Raw genomic sequence first — 26128 nt, forward strand, 5'->3', positions numbered from 1 at the left:
TTATACTAGCCACAAGTAGAGCAGTACATCAATCCTATTCCCCTGTTCTTTTACAACAGCCATGCCAATTATCTCTGAAGGTCCTATTTAATCCTTTTAGTTTGTCAACCACTCCTTCGGGCATTGAGCTCCAGATCATTATCACTAAATGAGCAAAGACGTTTTTTCTTGGGCTCTCCTTTATAGCCTTTGTTCATAATTTTAAATTTTTTAATTTGCTCAATGCTCTGTTAATGGAAACAGTGTTCTGCTGTTTACTCTGTCTAAATCAATCACAATCTCATTTGCCTCTTTGAAATCACCTCTTGATCTTCTTAACTCAAAGGGAAACAATTCCAGCTTCTCCAACCTTCCAACCAGTCTTGGGAAGCGTTTTTTTATCTATCAGACTTTGCACACATCAGGTTAGGCGACCAGACTTGGCACAGTACTCCAGTTATGACCTTGACAGTGCTTTGTTCAGGTCCCACATAGCTTTACTGCGTTTGTATTCTGTACCTTGATGTATGAATCCCAGGATCCCAAATGCTTCATTAACTATTCTCTCAACCTGCCCTGCCACTTGCAAGATTTACGCACACTCATGCAGTTGAATCTGCTTGTTTGGAGTAGAGGCAACTCAAGAAAAAAAACAGTGAAAAATGGCTGCTGATGCTTTTTAAATCACAACAAAAATATAATACAAAATTCCTCATCCAGTGGTTTAGTCATAGAGTTTGCTCTTTACATGCTAGGAAATTACCTTTACTTTTTTCCAGGATTCTTTATATTAGAGTGATATGTTGAAGTTATTTTTTAAAAAATGAGGAAGCAAAACCTAACCAACTGTCAGATGCGCAATAATACATCAAAATATGATAGCATGAAGAGGAACATTCAAACCTTCTATCTTAGTTTACTGAGGTACCTTGTGCATTTGTTGTAGCAGCTAAGCAGCTGAATGGAACTCCCTGTATCCTAATGGAAAAGGGTGAGTATGTTAGTGGCCATCATACACTGTTGAAAATTGGAAAGACTATTATCACAGGAAAGCTCTCTGCCACCATAGGTGTCATTACTGGAGTTCTGATTCAGATTATTCCTTTGTCATATACACCAGGTACAATGAAATTCCTTGCTCACATGAGGGTTACGAAGTAAACAGTACAGATGGTAACAATAAATGTCACAATGAGCACAAATCAGAAGAATGGTCTTGAGATTGCCATGCTGTCTGACGTGGTGCAAAAAGAGTTAAGTCTGTGAGATTGTGTCAGCACCACCAGGAAGGGGATGTCAAAGAGGTAAATGGTTCAGAAGTCTCATAGCAGTAGGGAAGCAGGTGTTCATAAGTCTTGACATTTGGGCTTTCAACCTCCTATATCATCAGAGAGAAAAGGGAATGGCCAGGATAGCAGGCATGCTTAACAATATTAGCCTTCCAGAAACAAGCACCGTGAAGATGGATTGGATGAAAGTAAGTGATGGGCCTCTGATGGACTGGGCAATGTTTATCACTTTCTGAAGGTTCCATCGCTCTAGATCAAGCCAATTGCAATACCAGGCTGAGAAACAACCTGTCAAAAATTCTCTCTATAGTGCATCTGTAGAAGTTCAAGAGAATCCTTGTGGACGTCCATTCTTTTTCAGATACCTAAGAAAGAAATTATGCTGATCAGTGTGAAGAACAGGTGAGATTGCTGGTGATATGGACGCCAAGGAACTTGAAGCTGTTAACCATCTTTACAGCAGCTCCATTGATGAAACTAATGTGAAGGACAGCACCTTTGACAATGACTTGCTGCCTCAGCACTGCATTGGAATCTTAGTACTGATTTTTTGTGCCAGATATTATTATTCCCAACTCGCAGCCTAGACTGCTACTATGTGAGCCAATTACTGACTCCTTTTGATTGATTATGCTTTACTCCATGTTGCACAAATGGAAATTGTTTTTATATTTTAAAAAACTGCATAAGAAACGTATTTTCTGTGAGACTGAATGTTTACTGCTATCTTATATGTGCCTTGTGCTGTGTATGACTGTTGGCACTGTGTTTGCAACTTGGCCCCGGAGGAACACTGTTTCATTTGGCTGTATTTGTGGGTACTTATGTGTGGTTGAATGACAATTAAAATTGAATTTGAACTTGATTACACAGAGTATGGTTCAGCCTGGAGTCATTGCAGGCTTGATAGTGCATGGCTTGGAATGGTAACAACAGGCTGACATGATGGAGAGTGTTAACCAGAGGTTGACAACGAGGTTGGAAGATTTTTACGAAGCGTTAACATGCTGAGGGTTTGTTATAACCTGTAATATTATTGTGAAATTCATATCACTTCAGCCGTGGGCACTCACAACAATCACCATAATGTCACAATGGCGGGGGCTTTGGGAGCAAGGGTGGACCCAAATGCAAGACACATCTTGTGAGGTTACTTAGGTTTAGTTTATTGTACGATACCAGGAGAGCAAGACAGAAGCAGGAATAGCGAACAGGATAAGGACTCAGGACTACGACTAGGTTGGGACCAAGGGTCTGGGCTTGGACTCGGAATCGGCTCCCAGAACTAGAGGAGACATGAAGAGGCTAGAGTATGGACTCCGAGCCCGAGACTGGGCAAGGACCCAGTACCTGGGTCTTGCCTCGGTCTCAGACCCCAGAACCAGGCGTGGACATGACATGGGCTAGGGAGAGGAGGAACATGGAAAACAGAGCCTCAGTCTCAGGAGAGCAGGAACATGGAACCATGGACACATACACAGAACAGAGAGCCGGGACCCCTCCTTGGGTACAGGACATAGGGCCGGGACTCATGACCCTCTGCAGGGCAACGGCAAGACGGCCTGACTTACCCCACGGAGGCAAGGACAAGACAAGACAAGACATGACCCCCCGTGGGGCAACGGCAAGACGGCCAGACTTACCCCACAGAGGCAAGGACAAGACAAAACAAGACCAACACGAATGAACACCAGACAGTACCTATCTAGCTCCGGTGATGGAACTAGACCGAAGTGCAGGTGGGGGCTGCAGACGAGGGCTAGAGGCAAGAGGGACAGAGAAGGGATTCAGACAAGGGGGTAGGACAGGAATCACAGACCTCCAGGGCCAGGACTAGACTCAGAACTGGGAAGCCGCCAGGGCCAGGAGTTGACATGGTACTTGAATGCCGCCAGGGCCAGGACGTGGATGTGGTACTTGGACGCCGCCAGGGCCAGGACGTGGACGTGGTACTTGGACACCGCTGGAGCCAGGACGTGGTGCTTGGAACCTCCGGGTAGTGCCAAGCTCTCGACTCGGTCCGGGAACAGTAGACAGCGGCTCTTGATTCCCTTCGGCGGGTTAACTGACAGACCCACCTTGATGAGGAAACTTTGCAGGCTCGCTTCGGCGAGGTAACTTGACAAGGTTGCTCCGGTGAGGAAAGGCGAATTACTGGCACTCGCTTCGGGCAGAGACTAGGCTTGCTCCTGCCAGATGACATTGGCATGCCGTGACTTTGCAGACGCTCCCGCTCCGAATGGCTGAAAGCAGGAGACTATAAACTACCGGTTCAGCTGAGTGTTAATTGCCTCTAATCACCAAAGTCGAGGGACATGGGAAAACAGGGAATCAACGGTCCGGATCGTAACATAAACAAGCTAAATTTAAAGGGACCCCGATCTGGACCATGACACATAATGCAGGGTCCGTAAAGTAAATGAGCGCTACAACAAAAACCCTTTATGGTGGCTGTATGTACATCCAGTGTATCCCACAGCACAGAACCCTGCACCTTGCGATGTGCCATTCAGTAGCATTTGGTTGTGAATGATACCTTGCAATGGACTGTGAAGCTGGTAGAGCTGCTCTCCATTCCAGTGCCCCAGGTTTGCAATGAAAAGCTTGCAGCAGCATCGCAGGTACATAGCATCTGATAAGCTGCATTCTCAAAAAGGTTCAAAGTGCTTCAGTTCCATCGCGGCTCCCATAAATGACATCTGCAGGATTCCAGTTGACAAGTGAAGCAGATCAAGTATTCTCAGAGCTAAAGTGATGCTGCCCCAGTGCTGCAACATCTTGTTCATTCATTGTTGAGGGTGATGCAGCTGATGTCAGCATTGGAGCTGTACTCTCCCAGGGCTCTTCAGTAGATAATTGGCTGCACCCCTGTGATTTTCATTCCCATTGCTTGACTCCTGCAGTTGTCAGGAACCAAGAACTTGCGGCTGTCAAGGAGGTCCTGGAGGCTGACGACACTGGATGGAAGGGGCAGAACACCCATTTTGGTATGGACAGAGCACAAAAACCTCTACATTTATGACACTAAAAGACTCCACTTCTGTCAAGCCAATTTAGTTTCATTTTCACCTACCATGCTGACAGCAAGAATACCAAGGTTGATGCTCTCTCCCAGTCATCTTACATCTCTGAGCACGATGCCAATCCAGAGCCTATCCTTCCTTGCACATGCATACTGTAGCTACTCCGGTGATTTTGGAGCAGAAACAGAGATGATGGCAGCCCGACAGTCAGGTGCAGGCCCAGGTGGAGGACTTCCCAGCCAACTGTTTGAACCTGCCTCTGTGAGACCCAGAGGGTTACCATGGTGTCACTTTTCCCATCTGGTTGGCCAACTGGAGATGCAACAGACCCTGGAATTTATAGAGATGATTTAGTTGGCCATCGTTGTCTCAAGATGCCCATGTCTCGGTCTGTCGCATTTGTGCTCAGAACAAAACATCATGTCAACCCCTGCAAATCTGCTTTGCCCACTGCGTGTGCTTCACTGCCCCAGGTCCCACCTCTCGGTGGACTTCATCACTGATCTGCCTCTGTCAGATGGAAAAACTACCATTCTGGTAGCTGTGGACTGGTTCTTCATAGAAGCCTGTTCCCAAGCTCCTGTCAGCTCCTGAGGCTATCACCCTCGTGGTTTAGCATACGTTCAGACTGCTCGGTTTCCCTCACGACATACATTAGTGTCTGATCAAGGACCACATTTCATGTCCCATTTTTGAAAGGCTTTCTGTTTTCTTATGGGAACCACAGTTAACCTCTCATCAGGTTCCTCCCCCAAGGACTGAGAGAGTGAATCAGGAGCTGGAGACAACCCTCATTGCCTTGTCTCTTCCAACCCCACAACCTGGAGCTCCCAAATGGTTTGGGCGGAGATTGCCCACAATAACCTCCACTGGTATGTCCCCCTTTGAATGCTAAAAGAGATTTTGGCTACTACTCTTCCCTAACCAGGAGATTGATGAGGGAGTCCCTGCTACTGAACAGTTGATCCAGTGCTGCAGGTGTATGTGAAGACACATCAGAGCTTCTCTGCTGCGTAGCCAGGAACAATATGCCCAGCAGGCTAATCGACTCTGCCAACAGGTGAGGCCTCTCAAGCCAGGAGAAAGGTTTGGCTGGTGTCTAAAGATCTTTCACTGAGAGTAAAGAGCCACAGTTAGCTTCATGCTATGTGAGACCATTTGTATAGGCCGCACCTACCAAACATCAGAGTTTCATGTTTCCCAACTCAACCCAGTGACTTCCTCCCCCCCGCCGTTGCTTCAGTCACCCCCACCTGCCCCTCCTTTTCACTTGGTGAATGGGTCCCTGGTCTATTCTGTGTGGCACCTCCTGGCATTTCACTGGGTCTGAGGCAGTGGCTAGTATCTCACTGAGACCCAGAGGAACGTTCTTAGGTTCTGGCTCAACACATCCTGGATATGTTTGTCACCCGGGACTTCCAGCAGCTACAGGCATCTGGCACCTCAGGAGCTGCGCCTTGGGAAGAGGGCCTTGTCACAACCACAGACTCTGCCACGGAGGTGGGCAGCTGAATGGAGACTGCAATAAGGTACAGTATGTAAGAATGCACACATTCCAGCCAATTAGGGTTTCTTCATAATCATATTTAACTCTCTTTTTTTTTGGCATACTCCCTGTTTACCTTAGTCCATGTACTGGGAAAGAAGATTAGTGATTTGGATAGACACTATTGATGTTGTTAGTTTTTAATTAGTGTGAGTTTTTAGTTAGTGGCCCTGTTGGCCTAGCATTTATTATTTTTCTTTATTCTGTACAATTCTGATTAAAACTCAGTGAACTGTTTATTCCGTGTCTGTGTCTCTCCCTCTACTCAGGCCATCACTCAACTCTTGTCAACAACTGAACTTCTTGACCATGTCTGCATGCACTTATGCACTGAGTTGCTGCCACATGATTGGCTGAATAGATACAGTATTTGCATTAATAAGGCAGGTATAGAGATGTACCTCATAAAGTAACCACTGAATGTATTTTATCTTCTTATGACACAGGAGAATGTCACTTAACCCATCAAATCATTACCAGAAATACCATCGATCCCACTCCCCCACTTACGTCATTGTAACCTATTCCATTTCACATGCCCATAAGTTCCACTCTGATTTTCCTGCCATCCACCATCCTACCATACTTAGTTCATTCCACACACTTGGGGTGTTCTGCAATAGCAAATTAATCAGCATGTTATTTGGATTTTCGTGGAAACCCACATGGTCACAGGGAGAAGGTGTAAACTCCATACAGATAACAACAGATGTCAGGTTTGGATCCAGATCACTGAAGCTGCAAGGTAACAGCCTTACTGCTGCACCAGTGCAGTGCCTTCTGCGGCATGGCCTATCTATAGCATGCACCAGAAGGGACAGTGCCAATGGTGTCTCTGCACAACCCCTCAAATAATTAAAAAGTTCAAAGAAAATTTTATTATCAAAGTACATATCTGTCACCATATAAAACCCTGAGATTCATCTCCTTCTGAGCATACTCAGCAAATCTATAGAATAGTAGCTATAACAGAATCAGTGAAAGATCAACCAGGGTGCAGGAAACAACAAACTGTGCAAATGCAAATACAAGTAAGTAGCAATAATTAATGAGAACATGCGATAATGAGATAAAGAATCCTTTACAGTGAGATCAGTGATTGTGGGAACATTCCAATGATAGGGCAATGGAAGTTGAGTGAAGTTATCTCTTTCTATTCAAGAGTCTGATGGTTGACGGGTAGTACCTATTCTCATCCTCATACCAATCGTCATAGAGGCATCAGAAGTGGAGAGAATGAGCAGCTTCAAGTTCCTGGGTGTCAAGATCTCTGAGGATCTAACCTGGTCCCAACATATTGATGTAGTCATAAAGAAGGCAAGACAGCAGCTATACTTTATTAGGAGTTTGAAAAGATTAGGCATGTCAACAAATACACTCAGAAACTTCTATATTTGTACCGTGGAGAGCATTCTGACAGGCTGCATCACTGTCTGGTATGGAGGGGCTACTGCATGGGACCGAAAGAGGCTGCAGAAGGTTGTAAATCTAGTCAGCTACATCTTAGACACAAGCCTACAAAGTACCCAGGACAACTTTAGGGAGCGATGTATCAGAAAGGCAGCGTCCATTATTAAGGACCTCCAGCACCCAGCGCGTGCCCTTTTCTCATTGTTACCATCAGGTAGGAGGTACAGAAGCCTGAAGGCACACACTCAGTGATTCAGGAACAGCTCCTTCCCCTCTGCCATCCGATTCCTAAATGGACATTGAATCTTTGGACACTACCTCGCTTTTTTTAATACACAGTATTTCTGTTTTTGCACATTTAAAAAAATCTATTCAATATATGTAATTGATTTACCTGTTTATTTATTATGTTTTATTTTGTTTATTATTATTTTTCTCTTTCTGCTAGATTATGTATTGCATTGAACTGCTGCTGCTAAGTTAAGAAATTTCACGTCACAGGCCGGTGATAATAAACCTAATTCTGATTCTGAACCTGGTATGAGTCCTGACGCTCTTGTAACTTTTACCTGATGTCAGCAGCAAGAAGAGAGCATGAACTGAGTGGTATGGATCTCTGATAATGGATGCTGCTTTCCCACAACACCGTTTCATAGAGATGTGCTCAATGGTTGCGAGGGCTTTATCCATGATGTACTGGGCCGAATCTACTTTTTGTAGGATTTTCCATTCAAAGCATTGGTGTTTCCATACCGGGCTGTGATGCAGCCTCTCAATATATTCTCCACTATATATCTATAGAAGTTCGTCAAAGTTTTAGATGTCATGCCAAATCTCCACAAACTCCTGAGGAAGAAGTGCCGCTACCATGCTTATGCACTGGGTCCAGAACATAGTAACACCCTGGAAGGTTTATGTGGCAAGAAGTCATTAGCAAGAGAAGAAAACCAATCTCAGTGTCCATATCCAGGAGTACCTAATTAGTCATTTCTGAGGTACAGACAACTTTGTTTGCTAACTAACTTCAGACTCCTAAAACATTTGTATGAGTTCTGTCAAGGATTCAGATGAGATTAGTTTCTTGTCATATACTCCAGGGTTCAATGAAATTCCTTGGTCATAAGATTAAATGGAGCAAACAGTCTACATGATAATAATAAATACAACAGTGAGCACAAAACAGCAGAATGGTGAAAAGATTATAGTACAAACAAAGTAGTGCTGAAAAGAAATGCTAAAGGGACAATAATAAATAAGGATACAAGAATGTAACAGTATCACAGTGAAAGGGATATGAAAGAGGTGATTGGTTCAGAAGTCTGACATCAGTGGGGAAGAGGTTGTCCTTGAGTCTCATTGCCCAAGCTTTCAAGCTGTACGAGAAGGTAGAAGAGCAAAAAAAGTGCATGACCGTGGGGCAATTTTCCTTGATGATGCCATTAGCATTTCTGAAGCAAAACACCATGAAATTGAACTGGATGGTAGGAAGTGATGAGCCTGTGATAGACTGGATAGTGTTTATCACTCTCTGCAGGTTCTGTCAGTCCACAGCAGAGCAAGTGCCATACCAAGTGGAGGTGAAACAGAAGAATACTTCCAACAGCACATCTGTAGAAGTTAGGGGAGTGCTTGTGATTCTTCTCTAATGCAGGAAATTGTCATGGTCCGGTCCGTGAAGTCCGCATTCCGGTTCATGGTCCGGTCCATCAGCCCTTGCTCCAGGTTTTCCTGTCTACCCTGTTTCTCTTCCTGTTGAGCACTAATTGAGGCAGCTGATTCTCGTTGGGGCTGGCTGCATAAATACCTCCAGAGACCAGGGCGTGGCTGCTGGATTGTTCTTGACCTTACTCCTTGTATCCCTTCCCCTGCCTTTTGTTTCCTTGCCTGAAGCCTTGCCTGGTCTTGCCGGTAACTCTCGCTTCACCTCGCCTGAAGTTCTTGTCTCGCCTTGCATTGCCGGAAGCCTTGCCTTGTCTTGCCAGTAACTCTCGCCTCGCCTTGCCTGAAGTCTTGTCTTGGAACCACCCTGTATCTATGTCCCTTCCTGTCCCTTGCCTCCGTCGGGTAAGCCAGGCCAGATTGCCGTTACCCTGCGGTTGGTTCTATCCCTTCCTGTCCCTTGCCTCCGTCGGGTAAGCCAGGCCAGATTGCCGTTACCCTGCAGTTGGTTCTGTCCCTTCCTGTGTCTTGCTTCCATCGGCTGGAGATCCGCGTCCTGCCCAGGTGATCCGCGCCCTGCCCAGGAGTACCACGCCCTACCCAGGAGGAGCTTCAAGACCCCAAGCCTCTAGCCTAGCCTCGCCTCGCCTCGAGTCTCTAGCCTTGCCTCGCCTCAAGTCTCTAGTCTCAAGCCTCTGGTCTTAAGCCTTGCCTCAAGTCTCTGGTCTCCAGCCTCGCCTCATGTCTCTGGTCTCCAGCCTTGCCCTGCCTGCCAGCCAAGTCACGTCCTTGCCTAGTTCTGGGGTCCAAGCCAGAGGCAAGACCCAGGTTCTGGGTCCCTGTCCAGTCTCTGGCTTGGAGCCCAAGCCCAGGCTCCTAGCTCTCTTGTCCAGTCCTGTTCCGGGTTCCCGGTTTTTGTGTCCATGTCCTAGCCCTCATCCTGTATCCTAGTCCTGTCCGGAGTACTTCAGTGTCTGTGTCTGCACTTGGGTCCGTTCCCAGCCACCACTGTATGACAGAAATAAAAGAAAGTAAGTATTCTGATGCACTTTCTTTATCATTTCATCAACATGGAGGGACGAGGAGAAGTTACTGGTGATATAGTTGCCAAGGAACTAAACCATCTTTGCTGCATCTCCATTAACAGAGACAGAGTTGTGCTTACTCACCCATTACCCACTTCCTTAGGTCCACAACCAACTATTTAGGCTCACTGATGTTCAGATCTAGGTTGGTAGTCTGACACTATGGCATAAGGTGCTAAATCTGTCAACAATTTGTTGATCCAACTGAAAACCATAGTATTGGTGAACTTAAAGATTGAGCTGGTGCTATATTTGGCCAGACAGTCATGTGTATACAGAGATTAGAGCAGTTGACTGCATGCTCAGTATAACCCTGGGGAGCACAGTGTCGAGGAGTGGATGAAGGGTTTTGACCAATTTTAATCATCCAATGTCTGTCAGTCAAAAAGTCTATGAACCTGCTGCAGATGGGATCCTGTTTGCATGGCGGGGGGGAGCCTCTTTAGAAAATGTAACAAGGAAATCATGGCCTGTGAATGTTCAAAACAGAGAAGAGGAATTGGGGGTGGCATGGAGAACTTCAAGTCCATAATGTGGAAGTACATAGAAGCCCAGCTCATAACTACCCAATCCACTTGCTCCTTCAAGCACTTCATACCCAATGTCTGGCAGAACCTGCAGCTCCCCCATTGGGTTCCACAGCCACCTTAGAATCCACAAAACCCATAATGGAAGAATGTCAATCTCAACCTCAATGGAATGTCGAGAAGGAGATACGTTAAAGGAAAAATCACGTTTCAAGTCAATGGAAAGCCAATAGATGCTGCTTAACCAACTGAGTCCCTCTTGACGTTTATTCATCCCTAAACAATTTTTCTCTCTATTCAAAGTCCTGGTTGAGTTTATTGTCATACTAACAAGTATGTGTACGCAGAGATGCAATGAAAAATGTACTTGCAGCAGTATCACACAGCATGAAATTAGCAACATTCAAAAGAAAAAAAAACAAAATTAAACATGATTTCCAAGAAAGAGCACTGTTTGCACAAGAAAGCCCATTATAGTGCAAAGTGAGCACAGTGTTGTTATACTGAAGTAGTGATTAGGGTTGTGTGGGTTGGTTGAAACACCGAATGGTTCACAGGAAGTAGCTGTTATAGAACCATAGAATCATACAGAACTAGTTCAAACTTAAAAATTTAAAGTCAGTTTATTATCGAAGTACATATATGTCACCAGATACACCCTTGAAATTCATTTTATTGTGGCCACACTCAACATTTCAATAACCATAATAGAATCAATGAAAGACTGCACAAATGTGGTGGAACATAAAAAAGTGAAAAAAGACAATATACAAATACAAAAAGAAGGGAAACAATAATAAATAAATAAGCAATAAACATCAAGACCATGAGCTACAAAATCCTTGAAAGTGAGTCTATAGGTTATGGGAACAGTCCAGTGAAGGGGAGCAGAGTGAAGCTGAGTGAAGTTATCCCCTCTGGTTCATGAGCCTGATGATTGACGGGTAATAACTGTTGCTGATCCAGGTGGTATGAATCCTGAGGCTCCTGTACCTTCTTCCTGATGACAGCAGTGAGAAGAGAGCATGAATTGAGTGACAGGAATCCCTGATTATGGATGCTGCTTTCCTGAGACAATGCTCCACGTAAACATGTCAGTGAAGGGGAGGGTTTTACCCATGACATACTGGGCTACTTCCTTTGTTTTGTGTGGGATCTTACATTTAAGGGCATTGGCATTTCCATACCAGGCAGTGATGCAGCCAGCCAATACACTCTCTACCACACATCTATAGAAGTTTAACAAAGTTTTAGCTCTCATGCCGAATCATCACAAATGTCTCAGGAAGTAGATGTACTGCTGTGCGCTTTGGTCTAACCAGTCCATGATATCTTTCCAGTGAGGCACATATGAGGGGTGATTGATAAGTTTGTGGCCTAGGGTAGAAGGAGATGAGTTATACAGCTCTCATTACATGCACGTGCAGTTCAGCTCTTTGAGTGATTATGCAGAAAGTTGAGATTAATAACTCATCAGGGCTGATTAATAAGTTTGTGGCCTAAGGCAGAAGGAGATGAGTTATTAACTTCAAACTTTCTGCATAATCGCTCAAAGAGTTGAACTGTATGTGCATGTAACGAGAGCTGTATAACTCATCCCTTTCTACCTTAGGTCACAAACTTATCAATCACCCCTGCTGTGGATCACTTCTGCAAAGAAGGGATCCGCATGCTCCATGACCGCTGGACTAAGTGTGTAAATGTAGGAGGGGACTATGTTGAAAAATAAATGTGCTAGGTTTTCTAAAATTGACTCCGTCTACCTTAGGCCACAAACTTATCAATCACCCCTGGTATATCTTCAAGCTCCACTCCCCCATGTACCTGTTTTCAATGACACTGTTGTACCTTACTCAACCCCTTCTGGCTGTTCTTGAGCATAGTGGTATGGGACATTAGGCTTCTATTTCACCAGCCCTTTGGTAGCTATGAGAATATGGTATGGCTCCAATGGCGGGAAATCCTTGATTACCTTCATAACTGATGTTGTCTCTACCTACGTGCAAGCAAATCTTTCTTGTACCTGTAATGCATCATACTTGTGCACAACACAATAAACTCCACTTGACTTGAAATATTTCCTAACGTTCCGGTGACGTCATCGTTCAGAATGGCCCCTGAAATCAATAGCTCCTCTGGGAAAACGCATATCTTGCCCCGTTAATCCATCAAATGTAAGATCTGTGGAAAACATCTGAATTGATAATGAAGATAAAACAAAAGCACCACTGCGGAGCCTGTGGAAGAGAGAGGTGCAGCGCGCGGCTCTCCTACACGTGCACGTGGCAGCGAGGCTGAGGCTGGGCCTGGTGCAGGCGAAGCGGCAAATATGATAAGGAAAGTCCAAAAAGATATAGAACAGCAACTCAATGATATAAAGTCAGAGCTCACCAATGTTAATCAGAAAATAGCGGTGGCAGAGACTCGAATTGAGAAGGTGGAAGATCGCGTGCAAAACGTGGAACAGATACTAAGTAAGACGGTAAAAATATTAAATCAACAGGAAAGTAAATTGCTTGACCAGGAGGGAAGATAGCGACGGAAAAAAAAATCAGGATTTATAATGTTCCTGAATGAGCGGAAGGATTGTCAATGATGGACTTTGTAGACAAGCGGCTGCGGGAAGCGCTGGAGATTCCCCAGACTATGGAGATTGAAATTGAGAGGGCACATCGTTCGCTCGTCCCACGGTCCTCCGGAGACAGAGAAAGTAAGCCGCGCTCAATAGCACTTAAATTCCTTCGATTCAAGAGCAAGGCGGAGATTCTACGAAGGGCCTGGGGTAAGAAGAGGGTGTTTTGGAACGGCAAGTTAATATACATCCATCATGATTACCCCCCGGCGGTCCTACAGAAATGGAAGGAATATTCCAAAGCAAAACGAATATTAAAGCAAGAAAAGATTAAATTCCAAACCCTGTACCCTGCTAAACTGAGGGTATTTTATAAAGAAGGGATACGACCATATCAGACGGTGGAAGAGGCGACTACAGACATGAAGAACAGAGGACTGCCCATTAGCGTGGTCAAACCAAGGGGGAAACTGGCTGAGCAGTTATCCCGAGCTGCTTGGGAAATAGTGGGAGAACCTAGAAAGCAGGGGACGGGAGCAGAACGAGAGAAGGATATTAGGAAGAGACTGTGAGTTCTCCGAGAGCAGCCCTCACCTCCTCCAGAAGAGCCATAAGGTTTGGCTAACTTTAAAAGTGCTGATAAACTAAATGGAAGTAAAAATAGACGGTGATATACCTATCTCGAGAAATACGTATTATAATGTGGATTTTATATTACTCAATTTTTTAAAATTCATTTATTCATTCCTTTTGCCCCACCTAAATTGAGAATATGTACATGGGAGGAATACACAGGGAAACCGTTTCTGCGTAATGGACATCAGTGTTTTTTTTACTCACTTTTATAGGTACTGCAGCAGGGGGTCCTCAACTCACAGGTAGGAGGGGCTATCCCCCACGGCTGGACTTTTCTTCTAGCCCAATCCAGGGTCATCTAGAGACCCCAGCCTTGGAATCACACCTTTGTTACTTTTTTTCATTATTCGAGTTTCTTGGCTCTTCTTTGCTCAGGGAGTAGATTGATTAAGTTATATTCTGCAAATTTCAATGATATACTAACAGATAAATACACATGACTAAGGACAAAGTAAAATTCATTTCTTTTAATGTCAATGGGCTGTTGAATCCAGTCAAGTGCAGTAAAATTCTATCAAAAATGAAAAAAAGAACAAACCCATGTAGTATATTTACAGGAAACTTACTTAAGTGAAAATGAGCATGGAAAATTAAAGAGAATGGGCTTCATTAATTTATTTTTCTCCTCATATAAATCAGGACATAGAACAGGGGTTGCTATTCTCATCTCAAGCAAGCTAAATTTTGAAAAAGTATCTGAAATGGGAGATAAGGAGTGCAGATATATTCTGGTAAGGGGGAATATAGATGGAAATCCAGTTACTTTATTCAATATATATGCACCCCCCAGGAAGTGATATTAGTTTCTTCCAGAAAATTACTAATATTATGGTAACGGAAACAGAAGGTCTCTTGATATGTGGGGGAGACTTAAATTTACAATTACAACCAAAGTTAGACTCTTCCAATAGAAAAACTTATGAAACAAAGTCCTTACATAAGAAAGTTAACACTCTTTTTGAGGATGTTGGTCTAATTGATATATGGAGGGACCTGTTCCCCGACAGAAGGGATTACACTCATTATTCTGCCCCCCATTCCGTGTATACAAGTATAGACTATTTCATAACATTTGGAAAAGATAGAGACAAAATAATCACCTGTGGAATTGGGACAATAGATGTAAGTGACCATGCACCTATACTGTATACTTATCTGTTGATTTTGACCTACAACCAAAGAATACTATTTGGAAACTAAATTCAAGTCTACTCAAGGAACAAATTGAAAAAGAAATTGGTCTTTACTTAGAATTCAATGATAATGGAGAGGTTTCACCTCCCATTCTATGGGATACTCTGAAGGCTGTCTTAAGAGGGAAAATTATAGCGATATCTTTATATAAGAAAAAAAATAAGGAATAAAACATTAGAGGAATTACAAAATAAGCTGAAGGATCTAGAAAAAAACAAATTGAGTTTGGCACAGGATACTCTGGAGGAAATTTAAAAAAATTAGAAATGAAATTAATAGTTTGGCGACACAAGAAATTAGAAATATTTTAATGTTTCTGAAACAGACACTATGAAAGTGGATCTAAATCTATGAAAATACTGGCGTGGAAACTGAAAAAAAAGCTGAAAATACAATTCATAGAATTAGGGATCTAAGAACAAAAGTGATAAAAAATAAGCTAAGTGAAATTCAAGAAGCTTTTGAAATGTTTTACAAAACTCTATATTCCAAAGTTCCAGGGGGAAGCATAACACAAATTGACACCTTCCTGAATTCTTTAGAGTTACCCACTTTAAGCAAAGAACAAAATAAAACAATGACTGCGGACATAACTGAAGCTGAACTAAACACTGCAATTAGTAGGCTTAAATTAAGCAAGTCACCAGGATCAGATGGATATACGGCAAAGTGGGTTAAAGAGTTTAGAAGTGAGTTAATTCCTGTTTTACTCCCCACACTGAACTGGGCCCTGAGAAAGGCACAAATGCCACCCAGCTGGAAGGAGGCGATAATCTCAGCTATACCGAAAGAAGGCAAGGATAAGATGGAATGTGGGTCATTTAGACCAATATCTGTTCTTAATGTGGATTACAGAATATTTACCTCCATCTTGGCCAAACGATTAGAAGAGTTTCTACCTACATTGATACATAATGATTAGACAGGTTTTATATAACAACACCAAACACAAGACAATATATGAAAGACACTTCACATTAAGGATCATATCCAAAAAAAATGAAATTAAAGTAATAGTGATAAGCGTGGACGCTGAAAAGGCATTTGATTTGGTTAATTGGAATTTTCTTTACAGGGTTTTACATAGATTTGGTCTACATGACACAATTATTAAAACTATACAGGCACGATACGACAATCCTACTGCCAGGATTAAAATCAATGAATATTTATCTAATAATTTTACCCTAGAAAGGGGCACGAGACAGGGTTGTGCATGGTCAGCGCTACTCTCCACATTATATCTGGAACCATTAGCTCAATACATCAGACAAAATGAAGATATCAGGGGAATTACTATTAAAGGGACAGAGCATAAATTGGCCAGGCAGCATCTCTAGGCAGGGGTGCAGTCGACGTTTCAGGCCAAGACCGTTCGTCAGGACTCAATGAAACGTCGACTGCACCTCTTCCTAGAGATGCTGCCTGGCCTGCTGCGTTCACCAGCAACTTTGATGTGTGTTGCTTGAATTTCCAGCATCTGCAGAATTCCTGTTGTTGAGAGCATAAATTGGCCTGTTACGCAGATGACATTTTGATCTATCTAGGGCAACCAACATGCTCTTTACCGTTCTTTTTCTTTTTCAATATTTTTATTGATTTTGGTTTTTATGCATAGAAGAATAAAGAGTTCAAGAGAATACATATTATGAAACAAAAAACAAAATATAATAATACCAGATACAGTATATTGAATCACATTAACAAACTCCTTACTCTATATTCATATGAATTAGATTAGTTTGTATATTAGAATATAAACAATTTTATTAAGGGAAAAAAGGATCTACACCCACTACCAAAGCCGAAGCTGTTTGGGGAAAAAAAAGAAAAAAGGAACTTATCAGGTAATAAAATATACTATTAACCAACTTTTGTACTTTAGCAAGGAGTCAAAGACTGTGAAAATAATTTTAAAATGGCTCCCACAAATTTTGAAGATCTTGGTTAGATTCAGAAATTGAACAACAAATCTTTTCTAAATTTAGGCATGCCATAACATCTCGTAACCACTGAGCACGATTAGGCGGAACAGCATCTTTCCATTTAAACGCAAGCGTCCTTCTAGCCATAAGAGAGATAAAAGCCAGAATGTGCAGATCAGATGTCTTCAAAATGATATCTTTACTTCCAACAATACCAAATAGGACAGTCAAAGGATTAGGCCTAAAATTTACTTTGAAGAGTACAGAAAAAGTTTGAAATATTTCCTTCCAATATTTTCCAAGACTTGGGTAAGTCCAGAACATATGAATAAGTGAAGCTTCTCCGTACTAGCACAATAGGGAGATGTATCTCTATAAAAATGAGATAATTTATCCTTGGTCATATAAGCCCTATGAACCACTTTAAATTGTAAGAGGGAATGACGAGCACATAGCGATGAAGTATTAACCAATTTAAAAATCTTATTCCAAGTTTCTTCTGAAATTGAGGTCTGTAAATCTTGTTCCCAAAGATTTTTAGTCTTGTCTAAAGAATCATTTCTCATTCTCAACAACATATCACAAATATTGGATATTGAACCATTATAGAATGGTTTCATATTAAGAATTTCATATAATGTGTTCTTATCAGGTCTATTAGGAAATGCATATAATTGAAATTGCAGAAAATCTCTAATTTGTAAGTACCGAAAGAAATAGGTTTTTGGTAAACTATATTTAGTTGACAATTGTTCAGTCGAAGAAAGACTTCCTCCCACAAACAGGTCTCAGAAACATGTAATGCCCAATCCTTCCCTATACTTAAAGACTACATCAGTCATAGAAGGCTTTAAAAAATAAATTTAAAAAATGGGACTAGGAAGGGAGAATCTCAATAAACCAAAGTGTTTTCTAAATTGTATCCAAATCCTTAAAGTATGTTTGACTACCACATTTTCAGTTATGTTACTTAAGGATAAAGGAAGTGAAGATCCCAATAGGGAGATAATAGAAAATTTATTAACTGAGTTAGCTAAAGAAACCCACCTGGGACAGTCCTCGTGGTTAATATAGTATAACCAAAATGTGAGATTCCGTATATTAGCTGCCCAGTAATAAAACCTAAAATTTGGTAAAGCTAAACCTCCATTCTTTTTAACTTTCTGGAGATGGACTTTATTCAGTCAAGGATGTTTATCTTTCCATATGTAGGAGGATAAAATAGAGTCCAGAGAGTCAAAAAAGGATACTCTTCTCCTAAATTGATGTAATCCTTTGAACAATATGGCCAATTCTCAGGATACAAGATCAACATAGATAAAACCCAACTACTTTCATATAACTATAGCCCACCAAGAGAAATTGAAAGTAGATATCCTTGCGCATGGCAAACAGAATCCGTCAAATATTTGGGCATCATTATGCCAAAAGATTTGGCAAAATTATCAGAATGCAATTATCAGCCTATATATAAAAAAAAGTAAGGAAGATATAACAAGATGGAACCTAATTCCTTTTCTTGGTCTCAGTTCAAGGATTGAATCTATTAAAATGAATATACCGCCGAGACTACTATATCTCTTTCAGACCCTACCAATAGAGATTAACCAAAATCAATTCAATGAATGGAACAGGATGCTATCAAGATATATATGGCAAGGTAAAAGGCCTAGGGTTCATCTCAAAACTTTGCAATTAGCCAAGGAAAAGGGGAGATGGGGCCTACCTTCTCTTAGAGATTACTATTTTGCAGCACAGTTGAGAGCTGTGATATGCTGGTGCAACCCATCATATGACGTTCAATGGAAAAATATTGAAGAGAGTATACTTTCCACCCCATGCAGGCAATTTTGGCTGATAACAACCTAAGTTACATAAATAATATTGACAACCTGTGGGTGAAATGGACTCTCAAAATATGGAAAACTATTATAAAAGAATATAAACTAGAGAGAGACATTGCAATTCTTAAATGGTGTGCATATGACTCGAATTTTACGCTGAATAAACTGGATGCTGGATTTAAGGACTGGACAGCTAAAGGAATAACAGTTATTTGCAATATAATGAAAGAAGGAACACCGTTCAGTTTTGAAATGCTCAAAGGGAAACACTTATTAGAAATACAAGACTTTTACCAATATTTACAGATGCGGCAGGATGTTAATAGGACTGTTAAAAACGTAACCAAGGCAAGTACATGTCTGATAGAGCTATTTAGAAAAGCATATAATTCAGACAACAGTAGTAGAATAATTTCAAGCGTTTATAAGGGTTTGTCAAATCTTAAAACACATTCAACTTCATACATTAAAACAAAATGGGAGAAGGAAGGAGGGATAATAATATCTGAGGAAGACTGGACAATAATATGGAGGTATCAATGGAAGTGTACCAGTTTGCAGAAATGGAGGGAGTTCGGGTGGAAAAACTTGATAAGATATTTTATTACACCCTCTCAGAAATCCCATTATGATAGTAACCCCCCTGCTTGCTGAAGAAATTGTGGAAATTAAAATGCAAACTATTATCATATTTTCTGGGAATGCCCCATTATCAAAGATGATTGGAGTGGGATACATAATGCCCTACAAGACATCTTTAAATGTGAAATACCCTTAGAGAGTAAGACCATATATTTTGGGTATATACCTCGAGAATGGTTGAAAAGAGTTAACTATTTAATGAATGTACTGCTGGTGGCTGGTAAAAAGACCCTTACCAGGAAATGGTTATCACAGGAGAGCCCAACTTTAAATGTATGGATGGAAATTACAATGGACATTTACAAAATGGAGAAGAGAACAGCATCTGTTAATCATAAGTTGGAACAATTTTATTCATACTAGAAAAATGGTTTAACTACATAACACCTCATAGGCCTGATTTTATTTTCACAAGTCAATGAATATGTTGTAAAAAAAAATCGCTCCCTACTCTGTACATAGTTTTCTTCTTTCGATTGTTCTTTCTTTCCTCTCCTTTCTATAAGCATATACCTCAGATAAATATGTGGAGATTTGTGACATATGATATATATGATATATGTATCCGAAATGCATCTTATGCAAATGTTTGTTTGATGATGAAATTCAATAAAAAATAAATTACAAAAAAAAGGAACATTTCCTAAATGGGTCCTTCAAAAACAGCATCATTAAACTACTTCTCCCATCATGCCTCACTACATCTCTTGGAGACAAAAAGCTCCTGTCTCATAGGCTAGCTTTACTTCTCGGCACCCTTTCAGTATCTTGAGTTGCGTTTGGCTGGGAAGGGCAGCGTGACGTCGCAGGCTGTTTAGAGGAAGATCAAAACTAATGAAAACAAATCAGTGTGAGTGAGTGAGTTGAGAGGAGGTGCTCTGTGCGAGTCAGCAATCGGTGCACCGGTTGCATCTGCAAAGTGGAAGTTTTACAACTAAGCTGCGTCCCTTCGCTTATTTTTCCTGACAGAACTCCAAGGATCTATTTGCAATTAATAAAAAAAAATTCCTCCTCTATTTCTTCCCTTGGAAATCTCGGTGTCTTGTTCTACAGACGAAGAAAACGAGGCAAGAAATCAATAGAAATGCTTTGAGTGTAAGTACAACATTGCAGGTTTTTGCACTGATTTTGGAGGCGAGTGCCCCTTCTTAGTATCATTTCCATGTGGTCTGATGATTTACTGTGACTAAACTGCTGCTGCCAAGCCGGCGGTTGCGAGGGGGAATGCACCTTCTCGGTTTTCTTTGAATGGTTACTTGCATTAAAACAAACGGTACCGGGTCATGTTTTCTGTTTTCTAATGGAATCCTGTGAACGGAGCCTGAACTGAAAAATCATTCAGAGGTATTGATGCAAGTTTACGATTCAAAAATAATGTTTGTATGAGATAAGTATTTTCACATTCTCAAACATCGCTGGGAAAGAGAACATATTATTTGGATTATAGACCCTCTTATTTTCTCCTCCTGCGTTTTTGTTCTTGATTTTTCACTATTTTGAGAACTGAGAGATGACCGACAGTGTGTTTTTTCTTTGATTTTTTTGAAAATAATCTCTAATTTGACCAAATATGTTGAAAGGGGGAATGGGAAGGTATAACAAGAGTTGAATATTGGGGCGGAAGGCGGAATGATTTTTTTTGGGGGAAGAGTATTTGGTTTTGTGTTTGTGGCTGCGCCCGTGTCGTGTGCCTGTGAGTAGCAGAAAAAATGTAAGTGGAGAGTCTGATCCAACGTGATATAGTAAAAAAGAACATGACTATTTGCTCGTAACCAGTCGTTGCTCCCGTTATAGCGCAACTGCTACTTTCTTTCCAACTGTGACTTTGAGGTCTTGGTAACAACCGATTTTTTAATGATAAGTTCTGAGCTGTTACAACTTGAACCTTATGTTATCAACGAGTAGTTTCTATTGACACATAAAGGATGTAATTTTAACAATGATTTCTATTCCATTTCCTGAACTGTTTACAACTTTCAACATAATTTTTAGTAACACCATTTTTTTTTCGACACGACTTATTTGTTGATTCGATGTCCGCGTTGGGGGTTTGTGAACGTTACTAGTCACTATAAGACTTGCGGCACCCTCATGGTATGGGGCTCCTCGTACTCCCACCTCCCGAATTAGTGAAACTGTCACCTGCTTCTGCTCTGGCATAGACAACCAGTCTCACTGCTGCAGTATTCCCAGATATCGCCCATTGCCCGCCCCGTCACGTGGTGAATGTCCTAACCTGGACAATACCTTATCCAAAGCTGAGGGGCTTGGATTTCCCAGCCAGCATGCCAGACCAAAGTTTGATCTTTCTGCTTCGCGCATCTTCTCTCCAGGTCCAAACCCTGTATGCTAAGCTCTGGGCAAAGCCCAAGTGCAAATTCGAGCAGAGGTGCCTTTCTTTGAAGAGTTGGAACTTTGGATGGCGGGGCCAGTCGTCCAATGAATGAGTGTCGGTGTTCTAGATGGGGAGATGGTCCCGCTGGGTCGAGAAGGAGAGTGGGGGTTGGCCGCTTTCCAACAAGTGGGAAGCAGTTAGTCTTTAGGGGGGCCTCGAAATTTAGGATACCGGGTCCGAGAGGGTGTGATCGGTATCCCGTGAAAAAGGGGAGGGTCTATTTCAGAGAGCCCGAATCCCAGAGAGAAGAGTATTACGGGGTCACAGTGCAGTGGACAAAAAAATTTTCAGTGCCGAAGCTGGGGCAGGGCTCGAAGCACAGTTTTTACGGGATCTATAGAGGGTTACGTTGGACCATGAGAAGGTCCAGCACAATGGAAGAGGGCTACACTGTGTTTACCTGTGTTAGGCGCCTATTATTGGGGATCGCAGTACCTTGCAGAGGGGATGGTTTACGCGAGCCAGAGCTTGTACAACGGCTCCCGGTGCCAGGGGGAGGGGGGGCTGCATTGTAACTCTCGGCTCCAGGTGCGGTGAGATGGGTCCTTTTGTTTTAGATAAGTTACAGAAACAAACCCCTCGGACCAAAATGCATGCCCGCCACGATCTACGCTGACATCTGTTTCTTGTGATTGGCCCATATCCCTCCATCCATGGTAGGCGCGGAGGGTGGGGGAGCAGTGAGAGGGTGGGGAGGAAGGCGCCAGTATCGTGGGAGGAGCATGTGTTGCGGATCCCAGTACTGGGGCGAAAGCATACAGTGGTCGTATAGGTGTGCGCCCCGCTAGCCCGGTAACTCGGGGTGTGTGGGGGAGGGGGCTTACGTTGACATGCTGGCCGTCCTGAGGGAAGTTTCACAGACGTTCTCAGTACTAGGGTAGCGGGTCGGTATTCTGTAATGGACATCCCAGAACCCGAGCGGTTCTTTGCCTGCCTCGTTGCTTGGATCGTTGTGGAGGAAGCCTCCGGGAGGATCCCAGCAGTTGGGAAGGGGTCTAGTTTGAAGAGGGCTATATTGGGGCCACAGTACTTCGAAATCGGTCTGAGAAGGGCATCCGGAACCCGTGGTGTGTGCATTAAGTATTTGAGAGAATGCAATAGTGTGTTCTGTAATGGGGAGGACATTGGACTGGGCGTTAGTACCTGGGGCGAGGTCTGGGAGTGGAGGACACTACTTCGAGATGGTTCTGGTTTGGATCCTGGATTGGGGCGGTCAGTACCTGGGGTGAGGTCCGGATTGAGTTGGTCAGTACCTGGGGAGGAGTCTGGATGGGAGGAGTTGCTGCTGTTTTAGTGGTGGTCGTGGGGGGGGGGGGGGTGGGCTGTTCTTACCGAAGGCAGTACTGGAATGGAGGACGCCATTAGTGGATGAGAGGGGAGCTGTCCGAGTCAAGTGGACAAGTGGCGGAGCAGAAAGACAGCATTCGTGTGCAGTGTGTAATGGGTGAATCTGATACGTCGTGAATTCGTTGTTTTGCGGCAGCAGTACATTGCAATACACAATATTAATCGAAACTAGAAATTAAAATAAGATATAATAAATTAAATAAATGGTGTAAAAATTGTGAGGTAGTGTGGTGGAGGGGAAGAAACTTCCTGAAACGTTAAATGTGTGTCTTCAGGCTCTTGTACTTCCTCCTTGAAGGTAGCAATGAGAAGAGGGCATGGCCTGGGGGATGGGGTTATTAATGATGGATGCCACTTTTCGAGCCATCGCCTTTTGAAGGTGCCCTCGATGCTGGGGAGGTTCGTGCCCGTGATGGAGCTGGTAGAGTTGGCAATTTTCTGCAGCTTTTTCCGATACTGTGCAGTACTCCCTCCTTGCCCCCTACCAGATGGAGATGCAACCAATTAGAATGCTCTCCACGATGCATCTGTAGACGCTTGCGAGTGTTTTTGGTGACATAGGGAGTCTGCTCAAACTCCTAATGGAATACAGTATAGCCGCTGTTGGGCCTTCATTGTAATTGTATCAATAATGTTGGGTCCAAGATAGATCTTTAGAGATCGTGACGACCAGGAACTTCAAACTCTTCAACCTTTCCACTGCTGATTCCTCGATGAGGACCGGTGTGTGTTTCATCGACTTTCCCTTCCTGAAGCCCACGATCAATTTCTTGGCCTTACTGATATTGAGTGCGAGGTTATTGTTGCGACACCACTCGACCAGCTGATCTGTCTCGCACCTGTACACCTTCCCGTCACCACATGAAACTCTGCCAACAATAGTTGTGTCATCGGCAAAACCTTTTGATGTGACACGGCCGGTCCCGTGGGTCTGTTCTGTGAGGAGGTTGTCCGATGAAACATGGTACGAACTATCTGACTTCTCCAGCAGACCATCGGCGGTGGGATGGCCAGGGGGATAAAAAGGGCGACGCGGGCATAGAGACCTACCATTGGCAAACACGAGCAAGCCCCAACCCCTTTCATTAATGAGGTAAAAAGCGAAAGGCCGGTCCCTTCATCGACCCGCCTTCCTAGGGTCCTACTCTGATATCCCAGAGCCGGATTATAAAATTAAAACAGTGTCCAATGAAGGAATCTGTTAAGAAGTTGCAGTTAGATGTATTTAACGGCTATGCATTTTTTAAAGTTAACTCGTTGGATTCCGTTACATTATAGAAGACATATTTCCACTTTGCCGTGCCTCTTTATAAACGTCAGGGGACCAATAATTTCTGTGTATGAGTATGTGTGCGTGCTCTGTAATGTGTACGGGCAGGTCTGATGCGTGCCCCTGTGCAATGCCGCCAGACAGATGAACTACCACTGGGTAGACGATTTTTTTTAGTCGTGTTTATAACTCGGCGGGTTTAAAGCGCGAAGCGATTTACTACGGCGGTCGAAATAGTGACGGGGCAGATTACCATCTAGTCAGCTGCCGAAGAACATTGTCTTCAGTTACCAATTTTTCTTGTAGACACCTTCAAAACGCTGTCCACCTCTCTGCTTCCTTTCTTCCTATTCATCTGTTCTGTCGAGCTATGGAATTGCAGTAGCCTTTGAATCGCAGCCAGACTCGCCCTGATGTGCGCAATGATCAGCGCTTTCCTGTGGCGTCAATCCTTTCCCAAACTCCCACATCAAGGAAACGTTTGGCTGTTGAACTGCTCAGTATTCAGAGCTGATTACAGACCGGGTTGAATTGAAATCTGTGGTTTAATACGTCCCAGTACGCAGAAAGTTAATATCAACGCCACTGTACACAGCATTCTGTTTTTATAAATACTGCCATCAGTACATAAGAATTGATACAATCTGTTCTGAATTTCTGCATTTAATATGTAAATATCCAACACAGAGCGTTGATTTGGTTGTTTAGTACCGCCAAATAACTCATCAGGAGTGCTAATTTCAGTTTGAGTATGGGTTAATCCCAGTGGACTGGGAGATGTGGTAGTGTAGTGGTTAGCACAACGCTTTACAGTACAGTCGAATCGGGTTCAAATTCGGCCGCGACCTGGAAGGAGTTTGTGTGTTCTCTCCGTGACCGCGTGGGTTTCCTCCCGGTGCTCCTGTTTCCTCTCATAGTCCAAAGACCTACTGATTGGTAGTTTAATTGGTCATTGTAAATTGATTAGCATTGGATGAAATCATGGTATTGCTGAGCAGTGCGACCAGGAAGGGCCTGTTCATATGAGGCTGACTGGAGATATTGGAATCTGCAGCATCTGTGGAAGGAAATGGACAGTTGATGTTTTGGGTCAAAGCCTTTGCTGGAAAGGAAGAGCAGAGATAGCCAGAAGGTTTGGTGGGGGAGGGGTTGAACAACAGCTGGTGGGTCAAGGGATTGGTAGATGATGTCAGAGTATGGGAAGCGATAGGTGGAAGTGACAAAGGAGTGAAGATGATGGAACATGGGAGAGGATGGTGGGGGATGGAATAAAGGGAGGGTGATGGGGAAGAGAGCTGGTGGGAGGAATGTGAGTGATACGGAGATGGAGGGACTGTGGGTGGTAGGGTGGGGGGTACATGGTGATAGGGCCCAGGATGACCACGAGGAGAGAGTAAAACTAATAAAAAAATAGGGGAAATGGATAGGGACACGGTTAACTGGGAGAACCAGGAAATTCTCTGCATTCTGTACTTATAGATCTGTATCAATCTTGGTCCCCATGGATTGGATCTCTACGATACCCAACCTATGTTAAAGTCACATACTGTTCAAAGATGCTGAGCAGGGGGATTACCCATTTTCTTCCACAACAGTCTATACTGCCCCCCTGAAGATTGCTTTATGAATGTGTCTGTTTCTGTCAGAATTGTGCTTTACATTTAGCTTGGTAAACCATTTCAAATTTCATTTATCCTCCTCATTGGTCTCTCTCACTCTCATCCATCAGGCAATGATTTCTTTTAAAATGTTGATCCAATTAACCTTTCAGAGCAGTGATCCTCT

The 26128-nt window shown here is 43.0% G+C and overlaps 1 protein-coding gene across 2 annotated transcripts in view; it reads left to right on the forward strand.

Annotated features, from left to right (window-relative positions):
- The first annotated feature begins 20165 nt into the window (after nucleotides 1-20165).
- The window catches only part of daam2 (dishevelled associated activator of morphogenesis 2), a 397811-nt gene continuing 391848 nt past the window's right edge, over nucleotides 20166-26128 (forward strand). Inside the window, exon 1 of one of the 2 annotated variants that reach the window (XM_063040647.1) lies at nucleotides 20166-20426. The gene's annotated coding sequence lies outside the window, so the exon portion shown is untranslated. The remainder of the gene's footprint in view (nucleotides 20427-26128) is intronic. The other variant, XM_063040649.1, reaches the window with a different exon arrangement.

Source organism: Mobula hypostoma, chromosome 2 (genome assembly GCF_963921235.1).
Source record: "Mobula hypostoma chromosome 2, sMobHyp1.1, whole genome shotgun sequence".
Taxonomy (NCBI): domain Eukaryota; kingdom Metazoa; phylum Chordata; class Chondrichthyes; order Myliobatiformes; family Myliobatidae; genus Mobula; species Mobula hypostoma.